This window comes from Pteropus alecto, unplaced genomic scaffold (genome assembly GCF_000325575.1).
Source record: "Pteropus alecto unplaced genomic scaffold, ASM32557v1 scaffold134, whole genome shotgun sequence".
In the NCBI taxonomy this organism is placed as follows: Eukaryota; Metazoa; Chordata; class Mammalia; order Chiroptera; family Pteropodidae; genus Pteropus; species Pteropus alecto.
Window position 1 is genome coordinate 400,503 of NW_006436283.1, and position 12,552 is coordinate 413,054.

The 12,552-nt window shown below is 53.1% G+C and overlaps 1 long non-coding RNA gene across 1 annotated transcript; it reads left to right on the forward strand.

Moving 5' to 3' along the window:
- Positions 1 to 6: 6 nt before the first annotated feature.
- On the forward strand, positions 7 to 8,420 carry LOC112480044. Its single transcript, XR_003046475.1, has 4 exons — positions 7 to 4,995; positions 5,842 to 5,966; positions 6,087 to 6,258; positions 6,995 to 8,420. It is a non-coding gene; the product is annotated as an uncharacterized LOC112480044 (long non-coding RNA).
- Positions 8,421 to 12,552: the final 4,132 nt, after the last annotated feature.

The window sequence follows — 12,552 nt, forward strand, 5'->3', positions numbered from 1 at the left end:
GGTCACCCGCAGCCTGGGAGCTGGACCTGCCCTCGCTAAGCACCCAGCACCGCCAGGCTCAGCACTGTCGGTTTCCACCGCAGTGAAACGGTTACGCGGTGGCACGGGCTCGGTGTTTCGTGATGGGCGGAACCCCCGCGGACGCGCTGCGGCCCGGAGCGCAGCACCCACTGCCCGGCCAGCGGGCGCCCTCCGTGCGAAACGCGCCTCCCGTGGAGGAGACGCGCCGGGTCAGGATCCGGACGCCGTGCGGCTTGCAAAACGCGAACGACCGGGGGAAGGTCAGTCCCAGCAGTGACAGCGTGGGCTCCCAGGGGTCGTCGCAAAACCTAAACTACAACGAGCTGCACCTTTCAGCCTCGGCTACAGGAGGCACCGTGGACCATGCGGTCCACATGAGGGACTGTCGTGAGGACCACGAGGAGCTGTCACACTTCTGCGACGCGCGGCCGGGCGACAGGACTGGGGACCAGCCCGGTGCTCTATTATTTGCTGATAACAGTGAAGAACAATTAGAACTTAAAGACATCGTTTAGGTATAGAAGTTCAGTGTGAGTGGAAGGACTTGAGAGGAAGCTGGGCCTCCACGGAGCAGGGACGTACACGTCTGGGGCAGGAGCTTGCTGAGCAGAGCCCCAGGCGGGAGGCGGTTGGGGCAGCCGTGCATGTGCGCATGCGTGCGTGTGTAAAATCTCGTTCTAAAGGAAATGGAAGTTAATGTGTCCCTCCGCATGTAACATTTACATGAATTAATTGCCATAAATGTGTTTGCGATTATAGTACTAATTCCTAGGGGTTCAAACTGCTTTGAACCGTTAAGTATAGCAGAACATCCTAATCAGAAAAAAATACAGTAGTTTCATTAAACACTCATTGATATGTCGGAGAGGTTTCTGGTGGTGTTGAGACAAGTATGAAAATGGTGAGGAAATCATTTAAAAAAACACAGTCTGTTGATAGAAAGAGCAAATAATCAAGCCTGATGAATGTTCCCAAGCCACTGAAGCCACTGCTGACAGAGTGGCCATGGAGTGTTGTCCCAGGCCGAGTGCTCTGTGCCCTGGCTTCACACCTAGTGCTCACAGCCTGGCACATTCACCACTCTACCTGGCTTTCGGAAGCGTCACTGCAATAAATGATTGGTGTTCGGAGCACGTGTCTTCCGCTGTCACCAGACTAATAGGCTACAGGAAGTGTTCGCCTACTTTTCAAGTGTTTTCACCAACACAGAGCATCCGCCAGGTGCAGGGAGCCTGGCCTGCAGACATAAAGAGGGCGAGCTTACGGCGTTGCACCAGTGTATCTCAGCTCTATCCTCGCTGGGTAGACGCAAGGCACCGGGATAAAATGACAGGCGATGCCGGGCCCTGCGCAGTAGGACGTAAGGACGTAAGGACGGCACGGTTCTGAGGACAGGAGTCACTGAGGGCTGGGACAGGCAGGCAGGCGGGGCTCGCGCTGGGCTCCCACCGTTCCGAGACCTCAGTGCGCATCCACTGTACGCCAGGTGCAGGCCAGACTGGACACACAGCAGTGAGCAAACGGGCAGCCATGGCTGCCGCGAGACCTTCTGGAGCTGCACCAGAAGCTGCTCACAAGGCAGACAGCATCACTGCTCTTTACCTCGGGGAGCTGGATGCAGGCAGAAGGGACCCCAGACCCAAGTTTTACACGGGTTTGCTGTTTCCCTCAGGAGCTGTGTGCTGAGCATCCGGCACACGCCAGATGCAGGTGCGGGAAGAGGGCGGAGAGCCTGGCCACGGGGCACCTTCGGTGCTTATCTGGCTGGAGGACCCACAGCCACATGGGAATAAATACACAGCATGTGTGCTAACGTGGGGTGAGGGGTCCGAGAGAGGGGCAGGAAGGCCAGAGGAGGAGGAGACGTGTGGCCTGAGGCATGAAGGACAGGTGCCAGGGGCCAGAGTGACATCTGGGCAAAGAGCAAGGACAATGGCCCCAAGGCAGGAATATGCCCGTCGCATTAAGTGAAATGGGAAACCACCAGGCGTGTCAGGTGAGGTGAATGGTCCCGCATAACTCCTGAAAAGATGAGCCTGTCTGCTGTATGGGACAAAACTGGAAGCAGGGAGCCTCTCCCGCAATGACCCAGGCTACAGGAAGGGTGGCTGGGCCCGCACGCGCCTCAAAGCTTCCTGCGTGAGTGGCCAGTTAACTACTTTGGGGAACACTTGTCAACCCTCCACATTTAAGAGCAAAATTTTTATCATGTTTAAATAGTTGCAAGGATGTAATTTCCCAAATATTATAAATATTGACTTTTAAAATGAAACCATGACATCATTCCTTAAATGTCTCCAGTGGAGCCTCAGTGTCACTGCGATTTGAAACCCACTATCACACAAACACACAAACAACATGTTCTGTTAAGTCCTTTTCTCCCAAACTCTTCCATTCCAATTCCCTCGCAAATTTTCTTCTACATACAGTGAGTTTTGACTCTTGAACATAATTTATTGATTACTCTATTATTTATGGGGGGATTAATTGGCAATTTCCTGTGAACATAATTCTCAGGTTAAAAACGTTCCTCCTCAGTTGAATTAGTATTACAACTATTATTAACACATAATTGATTGAAGCAGTATAAATATGTGCAAGTTTCGATTAAAAAGTTGAATTATATTGGAGACTTATCTCCTAATATGCCTGGGACTTTTTTTCCTGACAGTTCTTACGTCCAGTGATGAGAATTACTAGAGGCAGGGTTACAGGATCAGTATTCTGCCTATTTTTCCATAATTGTGTGCACATAAATAAGCATGACTAGAGGAAGTTTAATGACAGCAACTTAGCTACATTCTTTGAGCATCTCTGATTAACAGCACTGCATGACAGCTGGACAGAGACTGCAGAAGTCTCAGCAGTGAGAGACACTGGAGTAAAGGGAAGAGCAACCCAAGGTCGGCTGAGATGCCAAAAAGGCCACACCCTAGGGCAGAGGGATACAATACACACCAGGAGGAAGAAAAAACTAAAATCTCTCAGATGCAGAATTTACTGGATTTGCTGAACGCCAGACTGGATGCAGCTGAAGGGAGGGTTTTTCAACTTAAAGTCTCATCGACAGAAATCATCTGAATCAAAACGCAGAGAAAAATGACGAGAGAAAAAGACAATGAAAAAGAATATTAGAGCCCTGTGGGACAAGATCAAAATGTCTCACGTACCTAAAACTGGACTTTCGAAGGGAAGGGAAAAGAAAATGAAGCAGAAGAAATATCTAAAGAGAAGACATGTGAGAATTTTACAAATTGATGAGAACACACCAACCACAGATCCAAAAAGTTTAGCAAACCCCGAAGAGGACACATTCAAAGAACAGCACATGGAGGCATATTTGCTGAAACCCGAAAGTAGAAAGTCCTTAAAGGGGACAAAGGAAAAAACAGACATAGCAAGTTCAGGGAAACTGCCGTAAGAATGACCCCTGACTCCTGATCAAAAGCAGCGGAAGCCAGAAGACAAAGAAACGATGTCTGTAAAAAGCCGAAAGTAAAACGGAAGTCGCCGAGGCCAGAACCCAACACCTAACAAAAATGCCCTTCGAAAATTAAGGTGATGAACGGTGTTCCCAGATAAACAGAAGCTGAAAAGCATTCGTCACCAGGAGACTTGGCCTTCGCAAGGACTGCAGGAGGCCCCTCAGGCCAGGGAAAAACACTCCGAAGCGGAATCCCGCGTGAACTGTGCGGGCAGCTGTGAAAGGCATTTAAGATAATGGCTTCAGAAAATTATTGAACGAATGCTTGAAGTTAATTTGAAAATAACGTGTTGTAAGTTTTAGCGCAACCGCTGTCCCACATGATTTCCTGTGATACCAGGGATGTTCTCTACACGGAGCGCCTGCCTGAGGGGCTGAATTTTAAAACTATTTAATTGTAATTCGTTTAACTTTATACTTAAACAGCCACGTTTAAGGAATGGCTGCCGAACTGGACAGTGCGACCTGCAGAAATACAGAACATGACCAGAAGAGCAGAAGGGCAGGAGCAGGTAGGGAGTCGACGCTGTCTCGCTGTGTTAAGGTTCTTAGTGGTGGATGAAGTGATGTTATGTTACTTCAAAGTGGACTGTGATACGCGAAGGGTACATACTGTAACTTCTAGATCGACCACTATCATAAATCAGTATAAAAATATGATATATATAAAAAAAGTAGCATAGAAGACATAAAGTGGAATTTTAACAATACGTGAACAAGCCAAGAGGAGGTGAGAAGGAATAAAGCTCAGATGGAACAAATACCGAGCAGCGAGGCGGTGGATTAGAGCCGCCTGTTCAGTCACTACGTCGAATGTGAACTGCAGAGCACGACGATCTGAAGCCGGACTTTAGGCTGATGGAGAAAACACTCTAACTCCCGAGTTTCCCAAACGCACCCTCGGTCCGTAACCAAGATGAGCTGCAAGTACAAGAACGGAGAAGAGACGCCGTGCACGCCCCAATCATAAGATGCGGCGACATCCACGCCAGACCAGGAGTCCTAGTGAGGGACTGTCACGAGAGGGGCGGTTCGAAGGACACGCCGACAGAACCAAAAGAAGAAACGAGAACTCACAAGTATGGCCCTGGTTTTCCCACGCAGGCAGAGGTCAGGCAGGGCGCCATCTGCAGTGTCATCAAACAGCTCGCCCACCTCTCCAGCAGTCCTGCTGCATGGCTCGGTGGCCGGTGGCAAAGTCGGGTGGAAGGGCAAACCGGGCAGCAGTCTCGGCACCCCTGTGCCCCCGGCCCTCCCCCTGCTGACTACTGTGGCTGAGGACACACCGCCCGTCTGCACCTCGGTCCCCTCACCCACTAGTGGGCCACGCACAGGCTGCTCTGGGGCAGCCCTTCCGCCCTAAGCGCCACTCCAAGGAGACTCTAGGCTGCCCTGCGACGCTCCCGGTTTGAGGACACAGCTTCTAGAAGGCGAGAGCCACGCTGGGCCCCACAGCCGCAGTGTCTGTGTCGGGCGGTCCTGCGGGGAAGGTACTATCAGAATGCGCCGTTTATTTACAACGCGCGCAGTGTTTCCCTGCACGCCAGCTACGTTCTGGGGACTGTCTGGATGTTGGCTCAGGCTGTCCCCACCATACGCCTGCAGGTGACACATGCTCTGACTGCCCGCGTGTTACCTGGCAGCAGAGGGCACAGAGAGCAGCATGTCCCCACCATACGCCTGCAGGTGACACATGCTCTGACTGCCCGCGTGTTACCTGGCAGTAGAGGGCACAGAGAGCAGCATGACCGGGAGAGGCAACAGTGAGGCTCCCGGTGCCGAGCAGCGCCACGCACAACAAAGCGGGGTGTTCCGGTAGCCGGGAAATGTCATGCTCTTTAAGAAACGAAATTGAGAGTGAAATCCGGCACTCCAACTGGTTTCATTTAACAAAATAACACGGACGACGTGTGGTCAAGTCCTGTGGTTTTAAGACGACAAAACTATGTTTCATAATTTGGCTCGTCGGTATCGACCGGATGCGAGCCAGGCCCTGTTCCCTGTCCCCCACTTCTCCCCACGGCTCCCTCCAGAGCCGAGAGCATGACCGCCCCTGCCTCTGCCACGCCCCACACGACGGCCACCGTCATCCATTCCATGGTCCACCTTTGCGTGGACATCTGCCCACACCCAGGTTCCCCCTCCTCCCCGTCCACCCAGTGCCCTGGTCTTGCATAAAGTACCCCCTCGCTGTGGCAACCCCGTGGCTGTCCCTCCAGGGCCCAGGACTCTCCAGCTCGGGTGCATAGCAGTTATGTGACATTCAATAACTTCTTGCCTCGTGATGCTTCTCGTTGCCTTCCCCGCATTGCTGTTTACTTTCTGTACCTTTTCAGGTGTGTACTCACCTCCTCGCTCTCCCGCGAGTAAATGCTTTGGCTGCAGAGACCTGGAGTTCTACCTCTGCATCAGGTGGAGACAAATATTCTTATTTTGGCCAAGCTTTCCGAGAAAATATAAGGTATGTTCATTAAGGCATGGCCCTGCTGTGAAGCAGTATAAATTCAAAACACATCATCTTGGATGTAAGCTCTATAGTAGTAAGTTATAAATTTCACATTTCTACTTTTCTTCTTTACAGAAACACAAATCCTACAGTGTAAAAAAACCCAGGTAACCATAAACTCGCTGCCACCCAAGATTCTGGGATGAAATGTTCTCCTTGACCCAACATTCCGCGCTCAGAGGCGGGTTGTGGCCGCACCTACCCGTGTTCCTGCCTCAGCATCTCCGCAGCATCAGGCAGGTAGCAGGTATTTCATGTGTTTGTCAAATCACAGGCCTACTTGATAAAGAAATGTGGGGCGGGGGGTGGGTCGGGAGGAGGACCCAGGCCTCCAGGGACCAGTCAGCAGGAGCAGTCTATGGCTCCTGTTGCTACTGCTGCCACTCACAACGCGAGGCCACTTCGGCCACCCTTAGTCCCCAATGCTGTTGTGGGCACTTCACACACGCTAAGTCCTTGATTCCCCCAGCCACCACGGGTGACCATTGAGACTTGTGATGATGGGAGGCGCTGCCCCTGGCTGGGGCTGGTCCCTTGGCTGACGTGGGCTGGCTGGGAAGCTCTGAGGCCAGTTCCAGGGCACCCGAGCAGGGCTATGTCTACCTTCCTCCCACCCTACCCCCTGGGGGTGGCACTGGAGTGGACTCGGAGATACACGGAAGAAGGTGTGGGCGTGCATGATGCGTTCTGCAGTCCCTTCAGCCCAGCTGTGCATGGCCACAGCCTGGGCACTCGCCTGGCTAGGGCTTGTCCCAAGGGGGTCCTGTCCTCCAGCCCCAGACGCCAGGAGCACGTGGTAGGAAAATAAGCTTTGAAATACTGTGAGCCGGCACACAATCTGTGCCAAACTCCCCCGACATCAGATGTCCCAACTGAACAAAGGGACTGTGTCCCCGAATGCTGGCCAGATGGGAGCATGCTCATGTAGGGACACAGTCCACACAAGAGCCCATCTCGTCACAGCAAACGATTCTCCCTTACAGCAGTTTCTCAGAACGCCGGTGCTTGTGGGGCACGCGCCTGCAGCTGCACCACCAGCAGGCACGAGACGCGAGAAGTCACGTCTTCGCAGCTGGGCATTTCAGATCGAGTCTTCGCATACCTGAAGCATCTCGTCCTGACAAAGTCTGGGAGTTTCAGAAGAAATAACACTCACATTGGTAATGACACAGCAAAATGGCCTGAAAGGAAAACACGTTTCAGTGACAAAGCTTTACACTCTCCAGTACGTCAGTGTATGTGGCATATGATTATTTTATTACACAATCGTGGGCTAGGACTACACAGAGGCACTGTTAAAATTTGAGTTGCACTTGTGTTTGCCTTAAGGTCACATTAACTTTGTATACATTTTTTTGGAATTATTGATTATACCAAAATTCAAACGTGACCAGAAACTGGAAGAATAAAAAAAAAAAAAAAAAAGAAGAAGTGTGGTAGAAATTTTGAAATGTCAATTAAAAGTGGAATTGAAAGCACTAATGGTGAAAATCATGAAGGAAAAGAATCATGATAGCTAAGAAAACATGGGTAATGAAAATGACAACGCAGAGATGAAAGACAGTACAAGGATCAGGACGCACCGAAACAGGAAGCAAAAAAGCAGAAGGAAAAGCAAAGCAGGAAGATGGTGGTAACGGAAAGGAAACCCACGGGGCCTCCAGTCGGTGGGACGCAGCGGGGTGGCCCCGACCCCCTGATTTTTGAAGCCTGTTGACTTCAGGGAGCACCGAGGCTTCATCATGCCTGTATGTATTCTCCCAACACTGTTCAGCGAAAAATTCATTAGTTCAAAATTGTGATCCCATTTACAGAGAATCAACTATAACATGCAGCGCACCAAAGAGATGCTTCTCAAAAGACTTTGAGAGAATTATTTTCTGATAGGAACACTGCTCCGTGATGGTGCTTAGCCCACTCCACGCCCGCACGCTGCCTGTAGTTTCGCTTGCACACACTTTTCAAGCAGACGGACACGACTTATGACAGACTTTCAGATCAGTGTCTTTAGAACGCTCAAAAATCACAAACTCTCCACGGAGCACAATACCACGGTTATCTGGGCACACACAAATCACAGCGGGCTCCTCAAAGGACCGTGGACGCAAGTAATGCACGCGATCTGATGAGTGAGTCATAAACGCAGAAAGCGATTTCCATTTCTTCCAGACTTGATATGAAATACTGCAATCAACAATGATATAAAGCTAATAAGCGGCTCTCAGGCCACAGCGGGTTTAAGACCCCGCCCTGCATCCAGACACCGGAAACACCCGAAGTCCTTCGGCTCTCACAGGAGAGGTTTGGCCAAATGGGATAGCAAGCCTAAAAGTGTGCGTTGCATTACTACTAAGAATGCAAAGCCGACCACCTTTTCTAACCTTTTAATAAAAGAAAAATTTGACCAACTGACATCTTTCACTCTATAAAAACAGTTCTACCAAATCATTACCATATCAAGAGTCAACTAAGTCTGCACGCAAAAAAAAAAAAAAAAAAGATACGTTAGAGGTGTTCTGGGCAGCTAATCAGTGAAATATTGCATTAATTGTATGAAGTCTGTAGTATTGGTCAGCTTTGCATAATTCGCCGCTCGCTGTGATTACTTTTCTTACTCCAATCAGCATTCGCACGCGCCATCTAATTTTGTATCCTCTTCCTTAAAGAGGACGCTCTAAATTGCACGAGTTGGGGCCCCAGCCATCCTGCGCTGGGCCGGGGCCTCCCTGACCCCGAGCATGATGGCGGACAGACATGGGGGGGGACGTTGGAGCCCCTGCTCCTGGGCCCGGGGACCGCGCAAGGACAGGGCGGGGAACGCGGGGCCGCAGGCCGCACGGGCCTGGTGGTGAAGTCGGGTGCGAATCAGCGCGGCCCGCGGACAGTGGATACCGTGACGTCATCTGTCGCCGGAATCCTCAGATCCCACCCGCGCGCCCCCCGGGAACGCGCCCGCGCGCTCGTCACCCCTCGCGCCTCCAGGTGCGCAGGCGCGAACGTGCGCGCTCCAGCGGGGGCGGGGCGACAGCGCGCAGACGCCGTGACACGGCTGTACGCACGCGCCCCGAGAGCATCTCAGTCGGTCCTAAAACAGGGAAAAGTGTGGGGGCCGCGGCAGGGCGTCTGTCACGCCGTCTGCTCCTTCCTTCGCCGCAGACGTGAACGGGGCCGTGACGGTGGGCCCCAATCGCGAGGCGCTGGGGGTGCGGGAGGAGTCAAGGCTGCTGCCTGCAAGGCTGACGGGCCGAAAATCAGGGCGTCTTCGTACGCGATTGGCAGTGCCAGGTGCTCGCTCGCTTTGCTCCTGTAACCGCAGTTTCGCGGGAACAGGCTCTAAATCCCTTTCCTCTGGGTGGCGAGAACGCGAAGAAAAGTAGTTTCGCCCGAGCGAATGCCTGTTGCTCGGTGCTGCCCCTGTAAAGCACGCGGTTTGGCCAGGGGCGGCGTTGTGTAGGCTGCAGTGGCAGTGGGGCTTCTGAAGGAAAGCAAATGACTCCTGGTCTGGAACTAGGGTTTATTCCAAAGTGGCCTCGCAGGTCTCCTGCAGAGAAAGGATCAGTGACCGCCCCCCACCTCCATCAGGTGACTGGCGGCCCTCTCTGCCCCACAGCCAGTATTGGGCTTTACTGTTGGCCACTAAATACATGGAAGCAGGCGTCACAGCCAGGGCAGGCTTGGTGTGGGGGAAAGGCGTCCACGTTGTCAGAGCCTGGGCATAGTCTCCTTCCCTGCCCTCAAGGCCACTTGGTCCGAAGGTTAAACAAGCATCATTAAGGGGGCTGGAGAAAGTCTGCCCAGCAGCTGTGGATGACCTTGTCTACCCGGCTGAGCTTTCCCACACCGGAGTCTTTGGGATGTGTTCAGAGGAACATGAGTTTTCTCCAGGTTTGGGCCTGTCCAGGTCCGTCCATACTCCTCACCAGCAAGGCTGACATCAGTTCTCAGATCTGGTTTCACTGAGTCCTGCACTGTGGCCCTGATGAAATGTGCTGCTTGGAGAGATCTCCAGCGGCCACCTTTTGTCTGTGTCTGTATCTGTACCTGTACCTGTACCTGTACCTGTACCTGTACCTGCACGCCCGGATCTGTCCAGCTCAGACACCTCCTTTGCCGCTGTGGTGGTGATTCAGGCTCACAGTAAAGCACAGCGAGTGCATTTCACGGAGCCTCATCGGGGGCCACTGCCCATCCGTCTTGATGTTCAGCCAGGGCCTGCCTGTCCATTGTGCCCTGCTGGGTGGGTCACCGATGCTGCAGAAATCCCTGCCAGCTGGCTTTGCCCAGGCCTTCACTTCAGGTCCTCCCTCACCCTCAACCTCCCTTGCTGCCTTTGGCAGCTGTGGACATGTATCTGGGGTCATGGCTGTTCCTTTGGTTCTGGTTGTCCTGTGTGCCTTCCAGACCCTCTACCTTCCTGTTCTGTAAAACCAACAGGAAGCTAGAAGGCAAGAGGGCTGAGCATGCAATGGGAGGCCTGGCAAAGGAGCTCGGAGGCGCAGGGGAGAGCGGCTGGGGTGGCCCTTGGCTCTTCCCTGCCCGGCGTGGGTCGAGTCCTTTCTGTGAGGTTAGCTAAGGAAAGCCTCAGCTCGTTTGGTGCCCACGCCATCGGCCTCAGACCTCCCCGTCCGGGGACCGCCCTCAGGCCTCTGGGTTCTGACCACTCAGTGCTGTGGCAAGTGCTGGCTTCCTTTAACCCTGCTCATAAACGTAGTTCACTCCGTTCCCTGCGGCCGTGTCTTGAGTGTACTGGCTGACACAGTAACCCCAGAAATTTGTCTGCTGCTTTCTCCTGGTGCTTCAGCTGCTTGAGACACCCTACTATCTGTAACAACTTCCATGGATGCTTTTTACGTGAAAAGATTCAGCACAATTCAAGGAGTTTTACCTTTTTGACAGCGCAGCTTTATTTCTTCTTTAATGTATAAAGCTGAACAAGGAAATTCCTCGACGCTTTCACTTGAAGTGATTCAGTATGGAAGCAGCAGCCTTGCCCTAGTGGCCTCTGCGGGAGCCCACCCTCTCCCCCCCACTGACCCACGGGACTGCACGTCAACCGGGAGGGCACAGACCTGTCACTTTCAGAGCCAGGAAGGGGGTGCCCCGACCCAGAGGTCGATGGGTCGAAACCATCCTCTGCCAGTAAACCCCTTTTGGTTTCCATTGTGACTTCTGGCTTTTGGGTCTTCAGCAGCAGAACCCACTCAGCCCTTAGACCCTCCTCTGCATGTCCACGTCCACGGCAAAACGTGCAGGGCCCACAGTGGCAGCTGGTTCCATGCCATCGTGGTCAGCACTCTAGACTGAACCTGATGATCTGAGATCAAATCTCAGGGGGACCCCTGTGTGCCTTTTGTCCCCAAACAGCCCTCTTTGCTGAACAGTGAGTTCTTAGAACTGATTTTAAGCAGTTCTGTATGGAAGGGATGGCTTTCCCTTTGCCTCTCTCCCTTCACCGGGGCGGAGGCCCCACAGTGGCGCCTGACACTGTGAGGCCCTGTGGTATAAGGGATGGCAGTCTAGAGTGCTGACCACGATGGCATGGAACCAGCTGCCACTGTGGGCCCTGCACGTTTTGCTGTGGACGTAGACGTGGACATGCCTTTGCATCCAGTGATCCAAGTTCAACTCCCAGTAGAAAGCACGTGGGTGTGGCCCTTCGTCCTCTCCAGGGACCCTGCAGGTGAGGACCTCAGCACGCGAAGGATTTCCTGATCTTTGTTCTAATGTCCGTTTTTCCTTTTTGGTTTAGCTTTTAAAAAGGAGATGGGCAGGGAGTCCAACTGCATGTGTCCTGAGGTCCCTGTCAGCGCATAAACACCACCCAAGCTCCCACTTCCCCAGGGCCCAGCGTCTGGATGTGCAATGATGTGCCAGAGCCCCCAGTCCCTGACACCAGCACCTCACAGGCCATGTGCCCGTCTCCCGGGCACACACCAAACCCATTGATAAGCCCATACTCGTCTCTCTGTATTTACGTACACAACACGCATTTCAATTTAAAGACTTCAGTGCTGGCACCTGCCCTTGTTCTCAAAATGCGGCCCACCCTTATCCGAAGGCACTGGCTCCAGCCTGTCATGATGCCATCATGCTCTGCTGCCCTGAACAACACTGTTGAGGGCCACGTCGCAGGCAAACGCTACCCGGTGGTTACCGCTGGGAGCAGAACGGTGCCCGTGCGGCAGGAGTGAGGTGCTACTAACGAGGGTGGCCCTGACGACGGGTGCCTTGTCCCTGACGGAGGGCTGCCTGCCCTGGTGGCGGGGCCTCTCCTGGACACCAGCCTGGAATCAGCGAAGAGCAGGCCTCATTGTAGGGCACGTTCAGGAGCCAGGGGCTCGGCCTCAGGCCCACGGGGGATGCGGGAGGCCATGAGACTGGCGGTCCCCGCCTCCCACCCCAAGCCAGTGTCTGGGCCAGGCCCTAGGACAGGCAGGGACAAATGGAGGTGACCAGGCTCTTGCTGGGCCAGGAAAGCTCATGGAGAGCAGTGCCATTCAGTGTAAGGCCAGCACACACCAAATACTAGCACAGGCACAGT